Source organism: Ascaphus truei (assembly GCF_040206685.1).
Source record: "Ascaphus truei isolate aAscTru1 chromosome 13 unlocalized genomic scaffold, aAscTru1.hap1 SUPER_13_unloc_4, whole genome shotgun sequence".
Lineage (NCBI taxonomy): Eukaryota > Metazoa > Chordata > Amphibia > Anura > Ascaphidae > Ascaphus > Ascaphus truei.
The window spans coordinates 606,373-626,950 of record NW_027453848.1 but is presented as its reverse complement, the minus strand read 5'-3'; the positions used below and the strand labels follow the sequence as shown (position 1 = coordinate 626,950).

General features: G+C 45.7%; 2 pseudogenes; both read left to right on the top strand.

The window, feature by feature from the left end:
* The first annotated feature begins 3,856 nt into the window (after positions 1-3,856).
* LOC142474095 (U1 spliceosomal RNA) lies at positions 3,857-3,998 on the top strand (annotated as a pseudogene).
* An 11,814-nt stretch (positions 3,999-15,812) lies between these two features.
* On the top strand, positions 15,813-16,008 carry LOC142474098 (U1 spliceosomal RNA; annotated as a pseudogene).
* The last annotated feature ends 4,570 nt before the right edge of the window (positions 16,009-20,578 follow it).

Here is a 20,578-nt window from a genome sequence, read left to right as displayed (position 1 = left end):
GGTAGCGAAAAAAAAAAAAATGACATTGTTTGCCTGCAAGAATGTGGGATTTCAGACCCACCAAGAAAAGAGGTTTGGGTGTGGGGAGAATCTCTGTGGTCTGGGAGCCGGGAGAATAAAAATAGTGGGATAGGGATTTTGTTTAGGGGTCACGAATTTAAAATCTGTAAACATGTGGTGATAGAACCGGGAAGGTTAATGTTTGCTTTGTTTGAATGGAGGGGGGAAATGTTCAGGTTATTTAATATGTATGCATCTCCAAAAAAGAAACAAAGAAGAGATTTGTTTGAGAAATTGAATTTTTTTTTGCCAGGGAGAGTACAAACCCTGGTGGTGGGGGATTTTAATTGCATACTGAATGAGGGGGATAGGGTGGGAGGGGCGGAAAGGAGCAGACCAGATGCTTCGGGTATTTTTTTGAAAACACTTTTGAGTGATTTTAGTTTAAGGGACGCTTTCAAAGTTTGGGGTAAAGGGAAGAGGGAGTTTATGTATTTCAGTGAGTGCGGGAAAGTAAAATTAAGGATTGACCATATTTTCATTTCTAAAGGAATAAAGGTGGGGGAATGGGAAGTTCAAAAGAATTGTTTTCAGACCATGTATGTGTACAATGTATTTCAGAACTGGAGGGAATGGAAAAGCATGGAAAGGGTTTCTGGAAATTGAATGTTTCATTGCTGGAGGAGTGGATAAGAAACAATATGAACGAATGTATGCAAAGTTAAAGGGGAAAATGGAGGAGTATGGGGGAGTGATTGAATAGTGGGAATGGGTTAAGGGAGAAACCAAAAATTTTTTTGTTAAAAAAGGTGTTGAGAGGGCAAGGAGGCAGGAGGAAGAGTACAGGATGGCAATTTTGAGGAAACAGTTACTCTATAGGCTAAGAGAAATGGGGGTAAATGTGGAGGAGGATCTGGGGAAAGAAAAAAAAGTTTTTAGGGATTTAATAGAGGGGAAAGGTAGGAAAATAATCCATGCAGCTAGGGTAGAAACTGTGGAGGAAAGCAAAGATGTACTCCGTTCTTTTTAAAAAAAGCTTATACAGGGAGAACCTTTTTATCCCCAGTATTAAACAAAGAGGGGGGGGAAGTGAAGAATACAGAGGGGGTGTTAAGAGAGGTGGAAGAGTTTTACACAGACTTATTCAAGGAGAAGGAAAGAGACAGCAGTATAGAAAAAGATCTAATGGAGAAAATTGGGAAAAAACGTAACAAAGAGGATCGGGATTTCTTGAAGAGAGCTTTAAATGAGGAAGAGATAAGGGAAGCAATAAGGGAAGGGAAAAAAGGGAAAACGCCAGGAACAGATGGACTACCACACGAGTTTTATGAGCAGATGTGGTATGTAATTGGAGGTGATGTGATAAATTTATTCAAGGAAATAATAAAAAAAGGCAAAATACCAGATTCATTCAAGGAAGGGATTATTATGTTGATCTTTAAAAAAGGGGACAAAAGAGATCTAAGAAATTGGCGTCCCATAACCCTGCTGAACTGGGATTATAAAATTTTGGCCAAAGTAATAATGGTAAGATTAAAAATGGTTTTGGATAAATTAGTTGAGGAGGAGCAGGTGTGTGGCGTACCGGGGAGGCAGATAACGGAGAACCTAATATTAATTAGAGATATGATTTGGTACTGTAAGGAAAGGGGACAGGCGTTAGTTTTGGTTAATATTGATTTTGAGAAGGCTTTTGACCGACTTTCACATTTGTTTTCTGCTCAGGGTGTTAGAAAAAATTGGGATACCGGTGGAGGTTGTAAGCTGGATCAGGGTTTAGTACAGGGATATATTCAGTAGAGTTTTGGTAAATGGTTTTTTGACAGACAAGATAAGTGTAAAGTCTGGAGTAAGACAGGGATGTCCGCTGTCACCTTTGGCTTTTGTATGTGCTTTAGAGCCGCTTCTGCAGATCATCAGAGGCGACAAGATAATAAGAGGTGTGGAAATACCAGGGAGTGGGGGTAGAAATGTAAAAGTATTAGGCTATACGGACGACCTGACGTTGGTGTGTACCACTCAAGTGGCCCTTAGAAGGGCTCAGTTTCATATTGAAACCTTCTGCCAGGCTTCAGGTTTCAAAGTGAACTGGAATAAAAGTAGCTGCAAGGCTTTTGGAGAATGGCAGAATTTGGATGTTTGTGGGATCCCTGTGGAAGAAGAACATTTAAAATTGTTAGGGGTGTCTTTTGATGAAGATTTTAGTGGAGAGGTTAATTGGGAAAAGATTGGGGAGAAAATAAAGAAAAAAATCTAGTTTTGGGCATTGAGGAAATTGTCGTTTGAGGGAAAAATTTTAGTTACAAAGGCGGTATTGGTACCAATATTGATTTACATTGGGGATGGTTTTTCCTCCAACAACAAAGTGGATTAGGAAAATTACGCGTTTTTTGTTTATGTTTTTTTGGGGGTCAAGAGTGGAAAAATTGAATAGAGAGATCATTTTTAAGGAGAAGGGGAAAGGGGGGCAAGGGTTCCCTAGGATCAAAGTGATATTGGGGGCTAAATATGCGCATTTTTGCATAAAGCTAGTCAACAAGTTTTCAAAGATGGCTTGCATGTTGAGGTACACTGCCGGGGGGATGCTGAGGAGACTAGGGTCCTGTGAAGCACATTTAAGGCGCCCTGTCTGTTTCATGACCCCGGTTTTTTACGGGGTCATAGAGGGTTTTATCAGAGATTTCAATTTGAGGGTGGTTGACAAAACTCTGTGGGAGGACCATAGAAAAATTCAAAAAGTGATTAGGGATAGAGACGAGTTTGAAAGCAGTGGATGGCTGATTGAAAGCAAGCTAAAGGAAATGTGGAAAAAATTGAACCACAAGGGATTGATTAATTCCCAAAAAGACGTTGCTTGGATGGCAGTGCACATTTGCCTCCCGGTAAGAGAATTTCAGAAGAGAAGAGACCTAGCTAGAACTGCAAGGTGTCCAAGGGAAGGATGTGCAGGGATTGAGAGTGTGGTCCATCTGTTTTGGAATTGCACTTTTGTGAGATCGGTGTGGAAGTGTATGGGAAGGTTAATTAAAGGGCTGACCGGGATTAAAACTCTGGAATTTGACATGATGATGTATGGGTTGTGTGAGGTGAGGGGAGAGAAAGGAAGCGTGTTGTGGAAGATAATAAGTTGTGTGAAAGAAGTGATGTGGAATGTAAGAAACGTGTTGCTAATAAATGATGAGCTGATTGGCGTGAATGTGTGCATGAAAATCATTTTGGGGAAAAGGTTTACATATTATTTGCTGGATGTAAAAAGATTGGGGGGGATGGATGCCGAGGTTTTATGGAAACCTGGAAAGTGGAATAAAATGGTTAATAGGGTTTAAGATTTGTGACAAAGGGTGGTTTGAGTGGGTTGTGAGTATGGTGAGAGTGTAGGGTGGAAACCCCATATGCTTTTACCAAAAGGAGTAATGATAAAAGGTCCTGTTAAAGGGGATGGTTTTTTCGAGTGTTTGTGAGGGGCACTTAAATGTGCTGAGAGGGTCCTTTTGGTGGAGTACCGGAGAGAAGAGGTGGGCCGATGCTCCCCTCCGTTGTGAGAACGGCGGAGGAAAAGCATATGGGGAACGGAGGTTTGGAATAGGGTGTGAATTTTGAAGGATGCGGATGGTGTGTGAATGGGAAGAAGAGGAATGGTTTTTATTTTTTTCCTTACTGGGTGACTATGCAAGGGAAAGGTCCCTGACAAGGGGGGAAAAACCCCCAATGCTATGTTTAAACAGAAATAATACAATGTAATGTATGGCTTTTTGTATTATGAGGCTGTTTGTTTTCTTTGTGGTTTTGAAAAGTTTTGTATATGTTGCAATGGCATGAATAAATACTTTAAAAAGAAAAAAAAAGAAAAACGAAAAAAATGATCCTGCAGGTGGCTCTCCCAGGGCGAGGCTTGCTCATTGCACTTGGAGCTAGCTGACCTCTGCGATTTCCCCACATGCGGGAAACTCGACTGCACAATTTCTGGTAGTGGGGGACTGCGTGCGCGCTCTCCCCTGTTTTTGGACTGTTAGAAAAAACAGAAACAAAAATCAACAACAACAACAACCACCACCACCCACAGCACAGGTGTTTGTTCAGACAAGCTGCTATTCCCACTGCTTGGGCTTTGGGCCTGGTCAATAACTGTGGCAAAAAAGGAGCACCCACCCACCAACTAGCCAGGTAGCAACATCTCAAACAGGGAGAAATGACAATTAGGCACCTGCGCAGACATTTAGGAATAAATTCAGGTGGATTGGGAAATAGGGAAACATATATAATTCATGAAAAAAACATTCTAAACAAAAAGGGCCAAGAACTGTAGAATATGAGTCGCTGCAGCAGCAGCAGCAGCAGCAGCAGCAGTAAAAATGTATCTGTTGAGCGGTGCAAAAAACAATCTCTATCTATCTATCTCTATCCAGGGAGCAGCAGACAGTGTTAGCTTGCTTCGATATTTATGCAAATGCCAGGTAAGCAGCCATGCTGGTAAAGGGCAAAGTGACAAGTGTGCCAGCAGGACAGGGCATCTCTCCCTTTTTATGCAGCAGCAGCAGGTCTCAGTGGAGGTCAGAAAAAGTGAGTGCCGGCAGGTAGGGAAGATGAAGAAAGCCACCCCAGAAATATGGTGTCCCCCTGTCCGTCTCTCCGCCAGCTGAAATGACAGAGCTGAGCGGTGTTCAAAGTGATTGCTTCTTCCTTTTAAAACCAAGAAGAAGTACCTTGCGGCGAAGCTTGGCTTCTCTGGGTGCTTGTCGGATGGGCGGGGGAGGGGATTTACTTCTAGGGAGGGGATGTCTTGGATCTATGTTGTTTGACAGACATTCGCTGCTGCTGCTGCTGCACAAATGTTTGCATGGAATGGCCTAAGCTGATCCTTGCTGCAGGTTCTGGCTCAGATACTAGGCCTCAGCTACTGTGGTGCTTGCCGCTGCTGGCTGCTGCCGCTGCACCAATGGCCAGGCTGCTCTCTCCACAAGGGTGACACTTGTCCTGGGACAGGGCTAGTTGCCCCCCAGCGCCATTCCAACTCATACTTACCTGGCAGGGGAGTACACTACGCAGTGTCGAAGCTCCTCTGCAGGGATCTAGCTGGGACTGTGCCCCCTTGGCCCTGTGGCATCGGCTCCTTCGGGAGTCTTAAGCCACTTGCTGCTTTTGGGGGGGAACGCTGTCCTGAGCGTGCTAGGAAGGCGATTTGAAGAAAGATGGCGACAGACGCGCATCTTAAGAACACGATCCGGTTCCTGATTGATGCAGAGGAAAGAAACCGTGTTGGGCTGAAGTTCGTGGTTGAGGACGTGCTGCGGAGAGTCGGAGTAGACACTGGGAAAGTGTTCTGCCTGCAGGATTTCCAGCGCCAGGGCATCTTCGATGTGACGTTCCATATGGAAGGAGAATGCCTGGATCTTTACGAGAGAGTGAAGGAGATGATGGCGGACCCAAGTATGCGAGGAGTGAAAGTCAGTCCGAGCTTTCAGATGGAGGAGAAGATGGTGACGATACATATGTATAACCCGTTCGTGCCAAAGGAAGACCTGGTAATGTTCTTGAAGCGATACAGCACAAGTGTCAAAGGTGGTGTAGAAGTAAAGAACGCTTACGGGATGTACAACGGAAAAAGGAGGTTCTGGGTCCGGCTCAGACCTGACCCGGGCGGAATAGGAGGGGTGGCGCATCCGCCTTCAGTGTTCAGCCTCGGGGGCAATCGAGGTTTTTTGAACTATTATGGCCAACCGACATATTGTAGGAATTGTTAACAGTATGGACATACAAAAGACTGTTGTGAGAAAACTGGGATAATTTGCAGGAACTGTGGAAGAGAAGGACATTTGGCAGCAGATTGTGATATACCAAAAAAATGCAATCTGTGTGGGGACATTGGATACCTTGCGAGACAATGTTCAAAGAAAAGCTATGCGAAAGCTGCCAAAATGGGGTTTGGTACAGAGGAAGCAGATGATTTTGTAGTTACTGATAGATTACAGAAGAGAGCAGGGAAAACACAAGTGGAGGAGGTGGAAGCAACCGTGCTAGAGCAGACAAGGGAAGTGTTGGAAAAAAAAGAGGAAGATGTCTTTTTGGAGTCCCTCGCGCAGAAGCCCGAAGTGGTAATGCAGGGGGCTATGTTGCAGAAAGAGATAGGGGGAGTAGAAGTAGAAACCCTGGTGGTGGGGAGTCCTAGTTGGGCAGAAAGTATGGAAATACAAGATGTACAAGAAAAGGGGGAGAATCCCCAAGAGGAGGTGGAGGAAATGGAAGTAGGAGAGAAGAAATCACAAAAACGGAAAAATCAGCAAAGAAAAGAGGTTAACCAAGATAGAGAGGAGGAAAGTAGAGGAGGACCCAGGGAGAAGGTTGAGAGGGTATGTGGGGAACAGGCAGAAGAAGTACCAAGTAAGAGTACTTTAAAGGAGAAAATGCTAGAGTTTGAGAAGGCAGTAGGGGAGGTAGAGTTTTGGACAAGAATTTTTAGAAAACAACATGTAGGGAGTACAGAACAGCAAATGATAGAGAGGCTAGACAAACTAATGCATCAAAAGAAAAACATTACAAAAGGGGAATACGAGGAATTGAAAAAAGAGCATATACAGTGGGTGGAGATAAAGGAGGGCAGAGCAGTCCCTAATGAAAGAGAGGAGGTAAGGGAGCTCTGGGGAGAACTGGAGGACGTGAGTGAGGAGGAGAAAGGACAAGATTTAGTGAGCCTACAGAGGTGACAGTGGTGGAGGAGACCCCGGAAAGTATCAGGCCAGATAGAGGGGAAAAAGAGAAAAGAGATTGTGAAGGGTATCCGAGTGTTCTGGAAACCCAAGCACTGGGAGCAGCACCATCAATAGCAAGAAGTAGTGGGAGTGATTGGGGACAGATCTCCTCGTCAGAAAGTGAAGGAGGAGGGGCGCAGAAAGAGGGAAAGAGAACCCCAGTAAGGAGATAGAAGGGGTGAAGACAACAGGGATGCCAAAACGGAAGGTGGGAGGAACGAGTAGAAGTGAAAGTGAGGGAGGAGCTCTCTCTGTGGGAGAGAGCGGGGGAGAGGAAACAAAAAAAGGAGACACTACAGGTATGGGAACAAGCACGAGAGCTGAGACTAGTGGGGGTACTCAACAGCAAAGAGCATTGTCAACGGGAAAAGAAGTAGGGCTCACAAAGGAAGAGATTTTGCACAAACGACTAGGGTGGAAATTTGGGCAGAGATATTGGGACGTGAAAGCTGGAAGGGACATGTATGAATCTGATGTGAGGAGAGGATACCAGGTAGAGCAAAGTAAGAGAAATGTGGAACTTATGGAGGAAGAATTAAGAAAGATGATCACAGCACTAGAGAGCGGGGGAAGGCGTTGAGTTTTAAGGTTTGGTTTGTAAGAAAAAGATGAAAGAATCTTGAAGTAATGTTTTTTTTCCTGTTTTTGCCTTAGTATTGTTTTTTTTCTCTCTCAGCAATATATGAAATGTATTGTGATATGTTCTGTTTGTTACTATCTGAAAAGTGATACTTATTGATTGTTAATAATGTGAACGTTAATAAAACTTTAAAACAAAAAAAAAAAAAAAAAAGTGTCGAAGCTCCTCTGCAGGGTACCAGCTGAGACTGTGTCCCCTTGGCCTTGAGTCATCGTCCCTTCGGGGACTAAAGACTCCTGCTGCTTTTGGGGGGGCACGCCATCTCGAGCGACGGGAGGCGATCAAGAGCGAGCGAAAGTGAGGGGCTGGCACCTTTGCCTTGTGACATCGCCCCAGGGCTTAAGTCACATGCTGCTTTCGGGGTGCCGCACCTAAGCTCTTCGGGAAGGCGAGGACGACAATGATGGCTGCGGGAGCGAGCCTTAGGAATACGCTGCGATTCCAAGTCGTGGAGGAGGAGAGAGACTGAGTGGGGTTGACCTTCTTCGTGGAGAAGGTGCTGAAAGAGATCGTTGGTTTGGATACGGCAAAAATCTTCTGTCTACAGGACTTCCCAAGGCAGGGAATCTTCGACTTGACCCTTTGTGAAGAGTATGACTGCCTGAACGTCCTTCAGAAATGTAAAGATGCTGCAGGAGATCCAAGCATGCGTGGAATCAGCATTGTGCCCAGCTACATCATGGAGGAAAGGGCGGTGGTAGTACATATGTACAATCCGTACATACAGAAGGAAGACATTTTTCTCTTTCTGAAGAGATACTGCACTATGGTGAGAGGACTGGGGGAAATGCGAAACCCTTACAATATGTTCAACGCAAAAAGGCGCTTTTGGGTGCGTTTTAAAGCGGATGAATCTGCTGTTGGAGGAGTGCTGCACCCTCCGTCGAGTTTCAGCATTGGTGGCAATAGGGGTTTTCTCTTTTATTCGGGACAGCCGCTTTATTGCAGGAACTGTTTTGAATATGGCCACACAAAGGAGGGATGTGGAAAAATGGGTGCGGTGTGCCATAATTGTGAGGAAGAGGGTCACACAGCTGCGCACTGTACAATCCCTAAGAAATGTGATTTATGTGGGGAAAGAGGCCATTTGTTTCGGCAGTGTCCAAGGAAAAGAAGCTATGCACAGGCGACTGGGGGTGGGGCAGTTGGGAGGAGTGCATCCCAAGTTGAAGAGATGGACACCTCATGGGCTGGGCAGCCAACCGAAGCCCAAAAGAGAGAGGAAGACCGCTTTTTGGACTCTTTTGCACAGGGCATTATTGGGGAGGGGGGAGGGGGTTTGGAGGCTGTGGGGGAGGGCCTGATTCATTTTTCAAGAGCAGGGTCACAAGAGGTATCACAGCAGAGTTGGGCAGAAAGGATGGAGGCGAAGGATAAGAGTGAAATAATCCAAGATAGTCAGGAGGAGGGGATGGAGGTCATAACGGGGGAAACCCCCCCCCAAAAGCGTAAACAGGAAGTAGACAGCAGAAAGGTGAAGGATGGGCAAGGGGAGGAGGATAGAATGGGGCCTAGGGAGAAGGTAGAGAAGGTAGGGAAGGTAGGTGGGAGTACTTTAAAAGAGAAAATGGAGGAGTTTCAGAAGGAGGTGGGGGAGGAAGAGTTTTGGATGGGAATTTTTAGGAAGCAACATGGAGGGAGTTCGGATCAGCAAATAAGACAGAGGTTAGACAAACTAATGTTTCAAAATAAAAATAGCACCAAGGAAGAATTTGAGGGAATGAGAAAAGAGCATATACAGTGGGTGGAGATAAAGGAGGGTAGAGCAGTCCCAAGTGAGGGGGAATTGGATTTCTTAGGAAAAGTGGAGGATGTTAGCGAGGAGGAGGTACAAGATCTGGTGAGCCCTATAGAGGTGACTCTGGTGAGTCCTATAGAGGTAACAGTGGTGGAAGAGACCCCGAAAAGTATCATACCAGATAGAAAAGAGAAAGAGTGCAGTGATTTCGAGGGGTATCCTAGTGTGGAAACACAAGCACTGGGAGTAGCACCATCAAAAGCTAGGAGCAGTGGGAGTGATTGGGGAACGATCTCCTCGTCAGAAAGTGAAGGAGGAAGGGTGAAAAAAGAGGAGGAGAGACGCCCAAGTAGGGAGATAGTAGGGGTGTAGACAACAGGGATGCCAAAATGGAAGGTGGGAGGAACGAGTAGAAGTGAAAGTGAGGGAGGAACTCTCTCTGTGGGAGAGAGCGGGGAAGAGGAAACTAAAAAAGGAGATTCTACAGGTATGGGAATGAGCATGAGAGCTGAGACTAGTGGGGGTACTCAATATGCCAAGGCAGCAAAAGGGGACATTGTGCTAGAAGAAGAGGAAGAGACAGCTGAGGGTCAGGGATTTAGTGAGATAGAGAGTTCCCAAGAGGGAGGGCTTGATCCTGCTATAACAGCAATGTATGAGGAGGATTTAAGGAGAGAAGAAATGGTAGAAAGTGGCCCAATAGAGGGGGAGGTGGAAGTGGAAAAAATGGATACGACCGGACCCAAGAAAGGGGCGCAAAAGCGCAGTTTACAAAGTGACATTGTTTGTACAGGTGAAGGGGAGGGGAAGAGTGAGCAACGGCAAGATAGGGGGGTGAAGGCAAAGGTTTGTGCGCTGGATGCGGCCAGTATGGACGGGAGTGGGGAAGAGGAACAGACCGTGAGTAAAGGAAAAGAGGGAAATAAGGAGTTGGATAGGGAAGCGAAAGAAACAGAGGAGGTACCCAAACGGAAAGTGGTTGAGATAGTTACAGAAAAGAGGGAGAGAGAGGTAGAGGCCAAAGGAATAAGGGGGGAGGAGGCAACTTCTCAGGGTGAGCAGGAAGAGGGGATGGACATGACGCCAGGGGAAAAAAAGACCCAGAAAAGTAATCTGGATGGGGGCAAAAATACAATTGAGGTACCCAAGCAGAAAGTGGTTGAGATAGATACAGAAAAGAGGGAGGGTGAGGTGAAAACAGGACCTTGTGGAGGTAAAAAAAAGGAGGAGTTAAAAGAAAACAGGGAAACACCAAAGCGTAAAGTAGGAGGGACTAGTAGAAGTGAGAGTGAAGGAGAAATAGGGGGAGGGAAAGCACAGGCCAAAAAAGGAGAAAGTGAGACGGAGAACCGGGAGAGAAGATCATTAGCAATTATGAAGGGTTATGAAAGAGAGCGGCATGTTAAAAAGGTGATAAATAAAATAAATATGGAGGCAGTTTACGTAGGGTCAGATGTCTCAAAAGTGGAATGGTTGAGATCACAGTTTAGGACGGCAGACGTGACTAAAGAGGAAGTAAGAGATTTAGGAAAAAAATGTCATACGTATAATATCAGTAAAGCGTTAGAAGAGTTGCTAGTGAAGGTGATGGGACAAAAGAAGTAAGTAGATATATATGGTTTGGAGAAAGTCCGAAAAGCTTAATGTAGGACTTGGAAGAAATTCATACTTAGGTATTGAAATATTTTTTTTCTTTTTAGCATTGTAAGGAATGTATCATTATGTTTGCTGTTTATTACTGGTTGTAATTAATGTGAATTGTTAATAAAACTTTAAAAAAAAAAAAAAAAGTGTCGAAGCTCCTCTGCAGGGTACCAGCTGAGACTGTGTCCCCTTGGCCCTGGATCATCGCCCCTTCGGGGGCTTAAGATCCTTGCTGCTTTTGGGGGGGCACGCCATCTCGAGCGACGGGAGGCGATCGGGAGCGAGAGAAAGTGAAGGGCCGGCGCCTTTGCCTTGTGGGATCGCCTGAAAGGGCTTAACCCACCTGCTGCAATTAGGGCGCCGCACCTGACCTTAAGAAGGAGAGAATGGCGGCAGGAGCCCATTTGAGAAACACCATCCGACTGGAAGTCATGATGGAGGAGCGAGACCGGGCGGGTCTGAGCTTTATCGTGGAGGAGCTGTTATGGAAGAAGATCGGTTTGGACAAGGTGGAAATACTGTGCCTGCAAGACTTCCCTCGTCAGGGAACCTATGATGTGACCTTCTTCCAGGAAGGAGTCTGCCTCAACGTCTTTGAGAAGCTGAAAGGAATGTCGGATGATCCTGAGATGATAGGAATTCGGCTTATACCAAGCTTTTTGATGGAAGAGAGACCAGTAACGGTACATGTCTATAACCCATGGGTGGATAAAATGGAGATCCAGATGTTTTTGCGACAGTATTGTACCACCATCAGGGGTGGAATTGACTTACATAACGCTTATGGGATCTTTAATGGAAAGCGAAGGTTTTGGGTGCGTTTTAAACCAGACCCCACGGGAGTGGGAGGCGTGAAGCACCCTCCCTCCAGTTTCAGAATCAGAGCAAACCGAGGGTACCTGAATTATCCAGGACAGCCAAAGTACTGCAGGAGGTGTTTCCAATATGGACATACACAAGATGAGTGTAGGAAAACAGACGTGGTATGTCGGAATTGTGGAGAAGAAGGCCACACGGCGGCGAGCTGTGTGCTCCCCAAAAAATGGGACCTTTGTGGTATTCGGGGGCACTTGGCACGACAGTGCACAAAGAAGAGGACCTATGCCCAGATGGCAAGGAGGGAGGGGGAGGGATATGGAACAGATGCTATTTGATGTGGAGGAGGACACACATGGTTTTGAAACTGGGCAGGAAAGACGAGAAAGAGATGCCCAGGAGAAAAGGGAGGAAGATCTTTTCCTTGACTCGGTTGTCCAAAGCATTGGTGGGGGAAAGAAGGAAAGGGGAGACGTTGATCAGACTGTGGGTAAGGGTGGGGAAACAGGGTCTGTGAATACGCTTGCCCCAAGCTGGGCTGAAAGTATGGAAGTGCATGACGCACAGGGTGGGGAGGGGAAGTTTTGTGAAGAACAGGAGGAGGGAATGGAGGTCACAGTTGGGGAAAAGAAACCCCAAAAGCGTAAATGTCAACAGGAAGCAGGCAGCATGGAAGTAAAGGAGGACCAAGGGGGGAGAAGAGAGAGGGACCTAGAGAGAAAGTAGAGAAGGTAGTGAAGAAAGGGAGGGAACAGATAGGAGAAGTACCAAGGAGGAGTACTTTAGAGGAGAAAATGGAGGAGTTCCAGAGCGCAGTAGGGGAGGTAGAGTTATGGGTAGGAATCTTTAGAAAGCAACATGTAGGAAGTACAGATCAGCAAATAATAAAGAGATTAGACGAAGTAATGCACCAAAGGAAAAATATTACAAAAGGGAAATATGAGGAAATGAAAAAAGAGCATATACAGTGGGTGGAGATAAAAGAGGGCAGAGCAGTCCCGGAGCTCTGGGGAGAACTGGAGGACGTGAGTGAGGAGGAGAAAGGACAAGATTTAGTGAGCCCTATAGAGGTGACAGTGGTGGAAGAGACCCCGGAAAATATCATGCCAGATAAAAGGGAGAAAGAGTATGGAGAGTTCAAGGGGAACCTAGGTGGCGTGGAAACACAAACTCTGGGAATAACACCAGCAAGAGCTGGGAGTAGTGGGAGTGATCGGGGACAAATCTCCTCATCAGAAAGTGAAGGAAGTGGGGTGAAAAAACACCCAAGTAATGAGAAAGAAGGGGGGAAGACAACAAGTATGCCAAAACGGAAAGTGGGGGGGACAAGTAGGAGTGAAAGTGAAGGAGGAGCAGTATCAACGGCAGAGAGTGGGGATGATAAAGCCCTAAAGAATGAAGAAATTAATACATTTTGGGACAAAATTATAAGTATGTGTAATTTAAAAGTAGCAGAAAGGGAAATTTTAGAAAGAGCAGAAGCCGTGATAAAAACAAAAAAAAACTGGGAAGCACAGAAGGAAAGTTTTATGTGGAAAATACGATTGTACATCAGATGGGGGGAAGAGTACGGGGAGACGGTGGTAGCAGGAAATAGATTAAGGGCGAAAAAAGCAACATTTAGTAAAGAAGAGGAAAAAAGATATCACGAGATAATAGTTAAACTAAGAAGGATGGAAGAAGAGCTAAGAAAAAATAGCAGAAAGGGGAGTGCCATAAGATAAAGATAAAGAAAATAAAAGATATTTGGTATGACATGCTATAGAGAATGGAGATAAAAAGTGTGAAGAAAGTACGAAAAGCCTAGTATAGGATTGGGGAAGTAAGTTATGGTTACGTATTGTTGTGTTTTGTGGTCTTCAAGGCACTGCAAGGAATGTATAGTGTTGGTTTTCTGTTTATTACTGGTTGTAATTAATGTGAACCGTTAATAAAGCTCTAAAAAAAATAAAAATAATTTAAAAAAAAGTCTCGAAGCTCCTCTGCAGGGAACTAGCTGGGATTGTGCCCCCTTGGCCCTGTGGCATCGGCTCCTTCGGGAGTCTTAAGCCACTTGCTGCTTTTGGGGGGGTACGCCATCCTGAGCTTTATCGGTAGGCGAGCGATGGCAGCTAACTCAGAAATACGCTTATGGAATACTGTCCGGTTCCAGGCTCGAGAGAATGTCCGATCCAGTGACGTTTTGACGGTGATCATCGAGAACGTGTTGGGACAGCTGTGCGATGTTGGAACGAACCTGCTGTACTGCGTCCAGGATTTCCCCCGACAAGGGATTTATGACGTCACGTTCTTTCAAGAGGAAGACGCTTTGAAGGTGTACGAGACTTGCAAGGCAAGTGCAGAAAACGAATGGCTACATGGACTGACAGTTTACCCCTGTTTTATGATGGAAGATCGCCAGATATTTGTACATATGTACAATCCGTACACAAACAAGCTGGAAAGATACTGCTCGATGGTGAAAGGAGGAGTGGAGCAGACCAACGTGCATGGTGTGTATAACGGAAAGCGGAAATTCTGGGTACGATTCAAAAAAGATCCTACATGCGTAGGTGGAGTCAAGCAGCCCCCAGCCAGTTTCAGTATTGGAGGAGACAGAGGCTTCCTGACGTATCAAGGACAACCCACGTACTGCCGCCATTGTTTTACGTATGGACACACAAAAGAAAATTGTCCAAAAACTGAAGTGGTCTGCCGAGTATGCGGAGAAGAGGGACATACAGCAGCAAACTGCAGAGCCCCCAGAAAGTGCGATGTCTGTGGAGAAGAAGGGCAATTAATGAGTGCAAAAAATGGTCATACGCACAGGCGACGGCCGGGGAAAAAGAGCCTGCAGAGGGAAAAGAAGAAATCGATACCTTGGGGAGTTCCCAGATTGAGGTCGACCCGATCCTGACGGAAATGTACCTGGAGGACTTGAGGAAGGAGCAGGGGGAGCAGCCTCTTTCCCCTGATTTACATGACCTGGAAAAGTATGGGGGTTCAGAAGCCGGGGCCAATGAATCAGAAGTTTCAAGCCAAGACATTTCAGAGGTGGCGGAGATGGAGGAGATGAACCCCCTGAGCCCTGACTAGGCGGAAAAAGTGGAGGCCCAAGACAAGTAAGAGGTGGAAGTTTCACCTGAACATTCACAGGTGGGAGAAGAGGACATGCCTCTTGGAATAGACAGTACAAGTAATGACTTTGTACCAGAGACGCTAGAGGTTGAGGGAATGGAAGTGACAATGGCAGAAAATTAGGCCCTAAAAAGGAAAGAGAAATCAGAGGGAGAGCCAAGTAGGCAACCGCAGCATAGACAGAGTAGTAATAAGGTGCAAAGGAAAGTGAGTGGGGAGTTCGCAGGGTATCCCACCCTAAAAGGAGTAGAAGCAGAAACAGTAGAAAGGAGGGAAAAGGGGAAAAGTGAGAATGACAGCTTGTCCTCACCAAAAAGTAAAATAACTGTGAAGGGAACTAATGTACAGAGAGGAGAAAGCGGAGGGGGGTTTTCGTCATCAAGCGAGGAACAAAAGGGAGAAAAGGCAGGCCCTAGTGGGATTAAATACGGAAAAGAGGGAAAAGAGGGAAAAGAGGGAGGATTTTGTAAGCAGAAAGGTAAGAAAAATATTTAGTTGGGCAATCGTCTATAATGGAAGTATGCCAAAATTGGACTGGGGGAAGTTGATGTTTGTCAGAGAAGGGGTGTCTATAGAGGAAGCATGTAAAATAGACTCTTTAAAATAGACTCTTTGAGATACTGGGTCAAGCAGGAGACAGTTAGATTATATGGAGAAAAAAAAGAAGTATAATTTGAAATGTCTTGGGTGGCTGAAAGGTTGAGGTGCACAGATGACAACTTGGAATGTGTTGTTTTGTTTTGGCTTTCTTGAACGTTTTTCGCTTTTGTGTTGTTATTTTGTCCTGGCGATATAAGGAATGTATAGTGATGTTTTCTGTTTATTACTTTCTGTAAAGTGATACTTACTGGTTGTTAATTATGTGAACCGTTAAAAAAACTCTTTGAGATACTGGGTCAAGCAGGAGACAGTTAGATTATATGGAGAAAAAAAAGAAGTATAATTTGAAATGTCTTGGGTGGCTGAAAGGTTGAGGTGCACAGATGACAACTTGGAATGTGTTGTTTTGTTTTGGCTTTCTTGAACGTTTTTCGCTTTTGTGTTGTTATTTTGTCCTGGCGATATAAGGAATGTATAGTGATGTTTTCTGTTTATTACTTTCTGTAAAGTGATACTTACTGGTTGTTAATTATGTGAACCGTTAAAAAAACTTAAAAAAAAAAAAAAAATGATCATTTAGGTGGCTCTCCCAGGGCGAGGCTTGCTCATTGCACTTGGAGCTAGCTGACCTCTGCGATTTCCCCACATGCGGGAAACTCGACTGCACAATTTCTGGTAGTGGGGGACTGCGTGCGCGCTCTCCCCTATTTTTGGACTGTTAGAAAAAACAGAAACAAAAATCAACAACAACAACCACCACCCACAGCACAGGTGTTTGTTCAGAGAAGCTGCTATTGCCACTGCTTGGGCTTTGAACCTGGTCAATGTTAGACTTATGGCACTTCAGATATGGAGGATTTTTGGGGGGCAAATAAAAGGTTAAAAAAAAAAAAGTATCAGAGAAATGCAAGTTGTGATACATCTCAAAAGAATCTGTGCACCATGTAACTCCCCCTACACCTCCTACTGACTCTCCCCAAGGTGCATGCTGGGACAGACGCACAATGTGATACATCTCCTTATAATCTGTGCACCATGTAACTCCTCCCCAACTCCTCCTACTGAATCTCCCCAAGGTGCATGCTGGGACAGACGCACAATGTGATACATCTCCTTATAATCTGTGCACCATGTAACTCCTCCCCAACTCCTCCTACTGACTCTCCCCAAGGTGCATGCTGGGACAGAGACGCAGACTGTGATACATCTCATTATATTCTGTGCACCATGTAACTCCCCCCAACTCCTCCTACTGACTCTCCCCAAGGTGCAAGCTGGGACAGACGCAGAATGTGATACATCTCATTATAATCTGTGCACCATGTAACTTCTCCCCAACTCCTCCTACTGACTCCCCCCAATGTACTGCTGCGGCAGACTTAATTCTTACTAATCACTGGCTTGTACCTGGCATGTTCCTGGAATGTGACACTTTTCACCCGGAGCATGCCGGGCTCCTTTTGCCTTCCCAGCCAGGGGTCATGCCCGGCTAACGCGCGGTTGATGTGTTAATTAATAATGGTTCAGGATTTACTAGGCTGCAATGCTTCGTGTGTCCGCCAGATGGCATAAATTCATGAATTGTAATGCAGTATATATATATACATATATATATATATACTGTATAACAACAACCCCTATAACCCCTAACATACAGTACTGTACACATACAGTACTGTATATGCACATCAATGATACTGTAGGCCGGCGGGGGCGAGATGTGTTTGCAGCAGAGAGAGAACCGCTGCTCTCTCTGCGCAAACATCGGCACATTCAAAATTATTTTAAATACATTTTTATTCATAGTGTACATGTGCAGGGGGTCTCCGGAGCTGAACCGCGTTGGTTTCAGGTCGGGGGACCCCCTGCTCCCCGAGATACAGCCCCCTTTATGAGGTGCCGGTATCCCTCTGCATTTAAAGGTCCTGATCACGTGACCGCAGCCTGTAAACAAAGCAGAGGGATACCGGCACCCCCTAAAGGGGCCTGTATCTCGGGGAGCAGGGGTCCCCGGACCTAAAACCACAGCGGTTCTGCTCCGGAGACCCTCTGCACATGTACAGTATAAATAAAACACACACATCAATAAAGAATTGTTCTTTACCTTAGCGGCTATGTGCTATGGTAATGAAGCAGCATTTCTGTATTTTAATAATATTGTACAGTGAGCAGGGGGTTCCCTGAGCCAGAAATTAATGCTCAGGGACCCCCTGCTCCTGCACAATATTATTAAAAATACAGAAATGCTGCTTCATTACCTTAGCATATAGCCGCTAAGGCAATGAAGGGGTTCACCCATCGTGCCCGCTTTATTGTGGGTAGCGGGGGTGGGTGAGGGGGGTATTTGGCCCTTGGTGTGAGTTTAGGACTTGCGGGGGGGTTGCGGGTGCACTTAACCCCTTCACGACCGTAGAAGTTAATACCGCTACGGTCATGAAGGGGTTAAGCCCTCCCGCTACCCCCCCGCAAGCCCTAAACAGCCAATGTTGGGGCTAATACCCCCTTCACCCACTCCCGCTACCCACAATAAAAAAAAATCACACACAGCAGCCGCCAAATAATAAATAAATAAATCTAAATAAATAAATAAATAAATAAATGACTATAAATAAATACATTTGAAATACATTTTTATTCATAGTGTACATGTGCAGGGGGTCTCCGGAGCTGAACCGCATTGGTTTCAGGTCGGGGGACCCCCTGCTCCCCGAGATACAGCCCCCTTTATGAGGTGCCGGTATCCCTCTGCCTTTAAAGGTCCTGATCACGTGACCGCGGCCTGTAAACCAAGCAGAGGGATACCGGCACCCCCTAAAGGGGCCTGTATCTCGGGGAGCAGGGGGTCCCCGGACCTAAAACCACAGCGGTTCTGCTCCGGAGACCCCCTGCACATGTACAGTATAAATAAAACACACACATCAATAAAGAATCGTTCCTTACCTTAGCGGCTATGTGCTATGGTAATGAAGCAGCATTTCTGTATTTTAATAATATTGTACAGTGAGCAGGGGGTTCCCTGAGCCAGAAATTAATGCTCAGGGGACCCCCTGCTCCTGCACAATATTATTAAAAATACAGAAATGCTGCTTCATTACCTTAGCTGATAGCCGCTAAGGCAATGAAGGCAGAATAGCATGTTTATTGGGGACATTTGATTTGCCCCCAATAAACATTGCAATAAACAACATACAGTACACCCCCTGTGTATTTAAAATACATAAACAATAAATACATGACATACATATTTTTATTGTGTGTTTTAAACCTGCCTGCCTTCACTGTAATCTATGTAAAAACCCCTCCCACTATTGTGTGTTTTAAACCTCCTGCCTTCACTGTAATCTATGTAAAAAACCCTCCCCCTATTGTGTGTGAAGCTTCCCTGCCTTCACCGTAATCTATGTAAAAAAACCTCCCCCTATTGTGTCTGCTAAACTTCCCTGCTTTGACTAATCGGTGTAAGCCCCCCTCCCCCTATTGTGTCAGTTAAATCTGCCTGGCCTGTGTTTTCTGTGAGTGCAGTGTACTGTATGTAAATGTGGGGAGGGGGATCCCGTGTAAATAACCACACCCACTACCCACTACCCACGGCCCCTCCGCTGCTTGCTGCAAAACAGAGACAAAAATTAAAACATACAAAGTAATGTCCCATAACCCCTAACCCCTAACATCACTTCTTACCCTGTATGTATATATCTCTCTAGACATATATACATACATACATACAGTGGCAAGAAATGATATACCACAAAAAAAAAATACACATGTTAAAAAACCTTTTGAAAAAATTAACAAGTTAAATAAAATACATTTCTTTAGTTCACTTGGCCGACAAAAAAAAAATGATGTGTGGTCCCACTTCTGTGGGGGCACCGCGGACCCGTAGTCTGCGGGGATGACGATGTGTGGTCCCACTTCTGTGGGGGCACCGCCAACCCGTAGGTGCGGGGATGACGATGTGTGGTCCCACTTCTGTGGGGGCACCGCGGACCCGAAGTGAGCACCCGTGAGTTCCCCAGACCCCCGAGGGAACCACCCGAGGCCCCGCAGACACCTGTGAGTCTGACCCGGGGCTCCCAGACATCCGCGGGCCTACCGTGGGGACCCAATTGTAGCCCACGGTGACCCAAGGAGACCACCTGGGGGCCATGGTGCCTGCGGGATCCACCAGCAGGCCTCCAGAACCTGTGTAAAAAGGGCTGCTGGTAAACTGTAGGTCTGTCCAGGTGCCCCGCCAGCCCACCGGGGACTCGCGTGGGGCTGCGTTATGAACCCTGTATGTAAAAGGATAAATCTTGTATTTATGGGGTGGCACAGGGGGTGGGTAATGTATTTAATAAATATAATGCTGTTTATTGTGGGTTACTGTACTGTTTTTATTGTGGGTACTGGGGGTGGGGGGGGTTCCCCAACAGTATGTGGGTAGGCCTCCCTTGTGGGTACTGGGTGGTTAGGCCTCACGGGGGGGGGGGTTAGTGTGGGAGGGTATGTAGGCATCCCGAGTGGTGGGTGAGGGTGGGTTAACCCCTTAATGACTGTAGCGGTTAATAACCGCTATGGTGATTAAGGGGTTAGGGGACGGCTTTAAAGACAACAGCTCGCATGCGTTTTTACACGGCATTGCAGTATTGCAGCCAGCGGGAATAAAATGCTTAAATCACAGCCGCGAATATAACGCTTAATACCCCGGGAGAAAACGACACATAACCGCACATCACCGGGGTCCTCTGAAATTCGCGGAGCTAGCCAAGTAAGAATAAAGTTGGTCGCCAGTGTACAAGCTGAGGAAGATGGGGCACAATTTGGAGCAAAATGCTTAGATACAGTAAATACAGTAAGTGCAGGGTTTTGCTCCAAAATTGCCTTGATACATAGACCCCAGAGAGAGAGCTTCAAATGTGTTTAAAAAGGAGAAATACTGAGCCTGGCCTTAGTAGAAGCTGACAAATGACTGATTGTATCCGTGCAGGTGGTGTTATTTATTCTGTTTGACATACACAGTAACTTCCCAGTGTTTTACATGTGACATATATAAGGGGATGATATTTTATCTTGCCATGAAGTCAATGCATTTGAACCCAGTGATACAGTATGTTGATCCCACTGCTGTCAGTGGCACTGTCCATATGTGTACTTGTGTCACCCAATGTACGTAATACAATGTATCACAGCAGCTGTGATTTTTATGACTGCTACTCTAGTTAACCACTTCTCAACCCCTTGAAATTAAATGTCAAAGTAACTGATTTCTCTATTATGACATCACGAGACAGCATC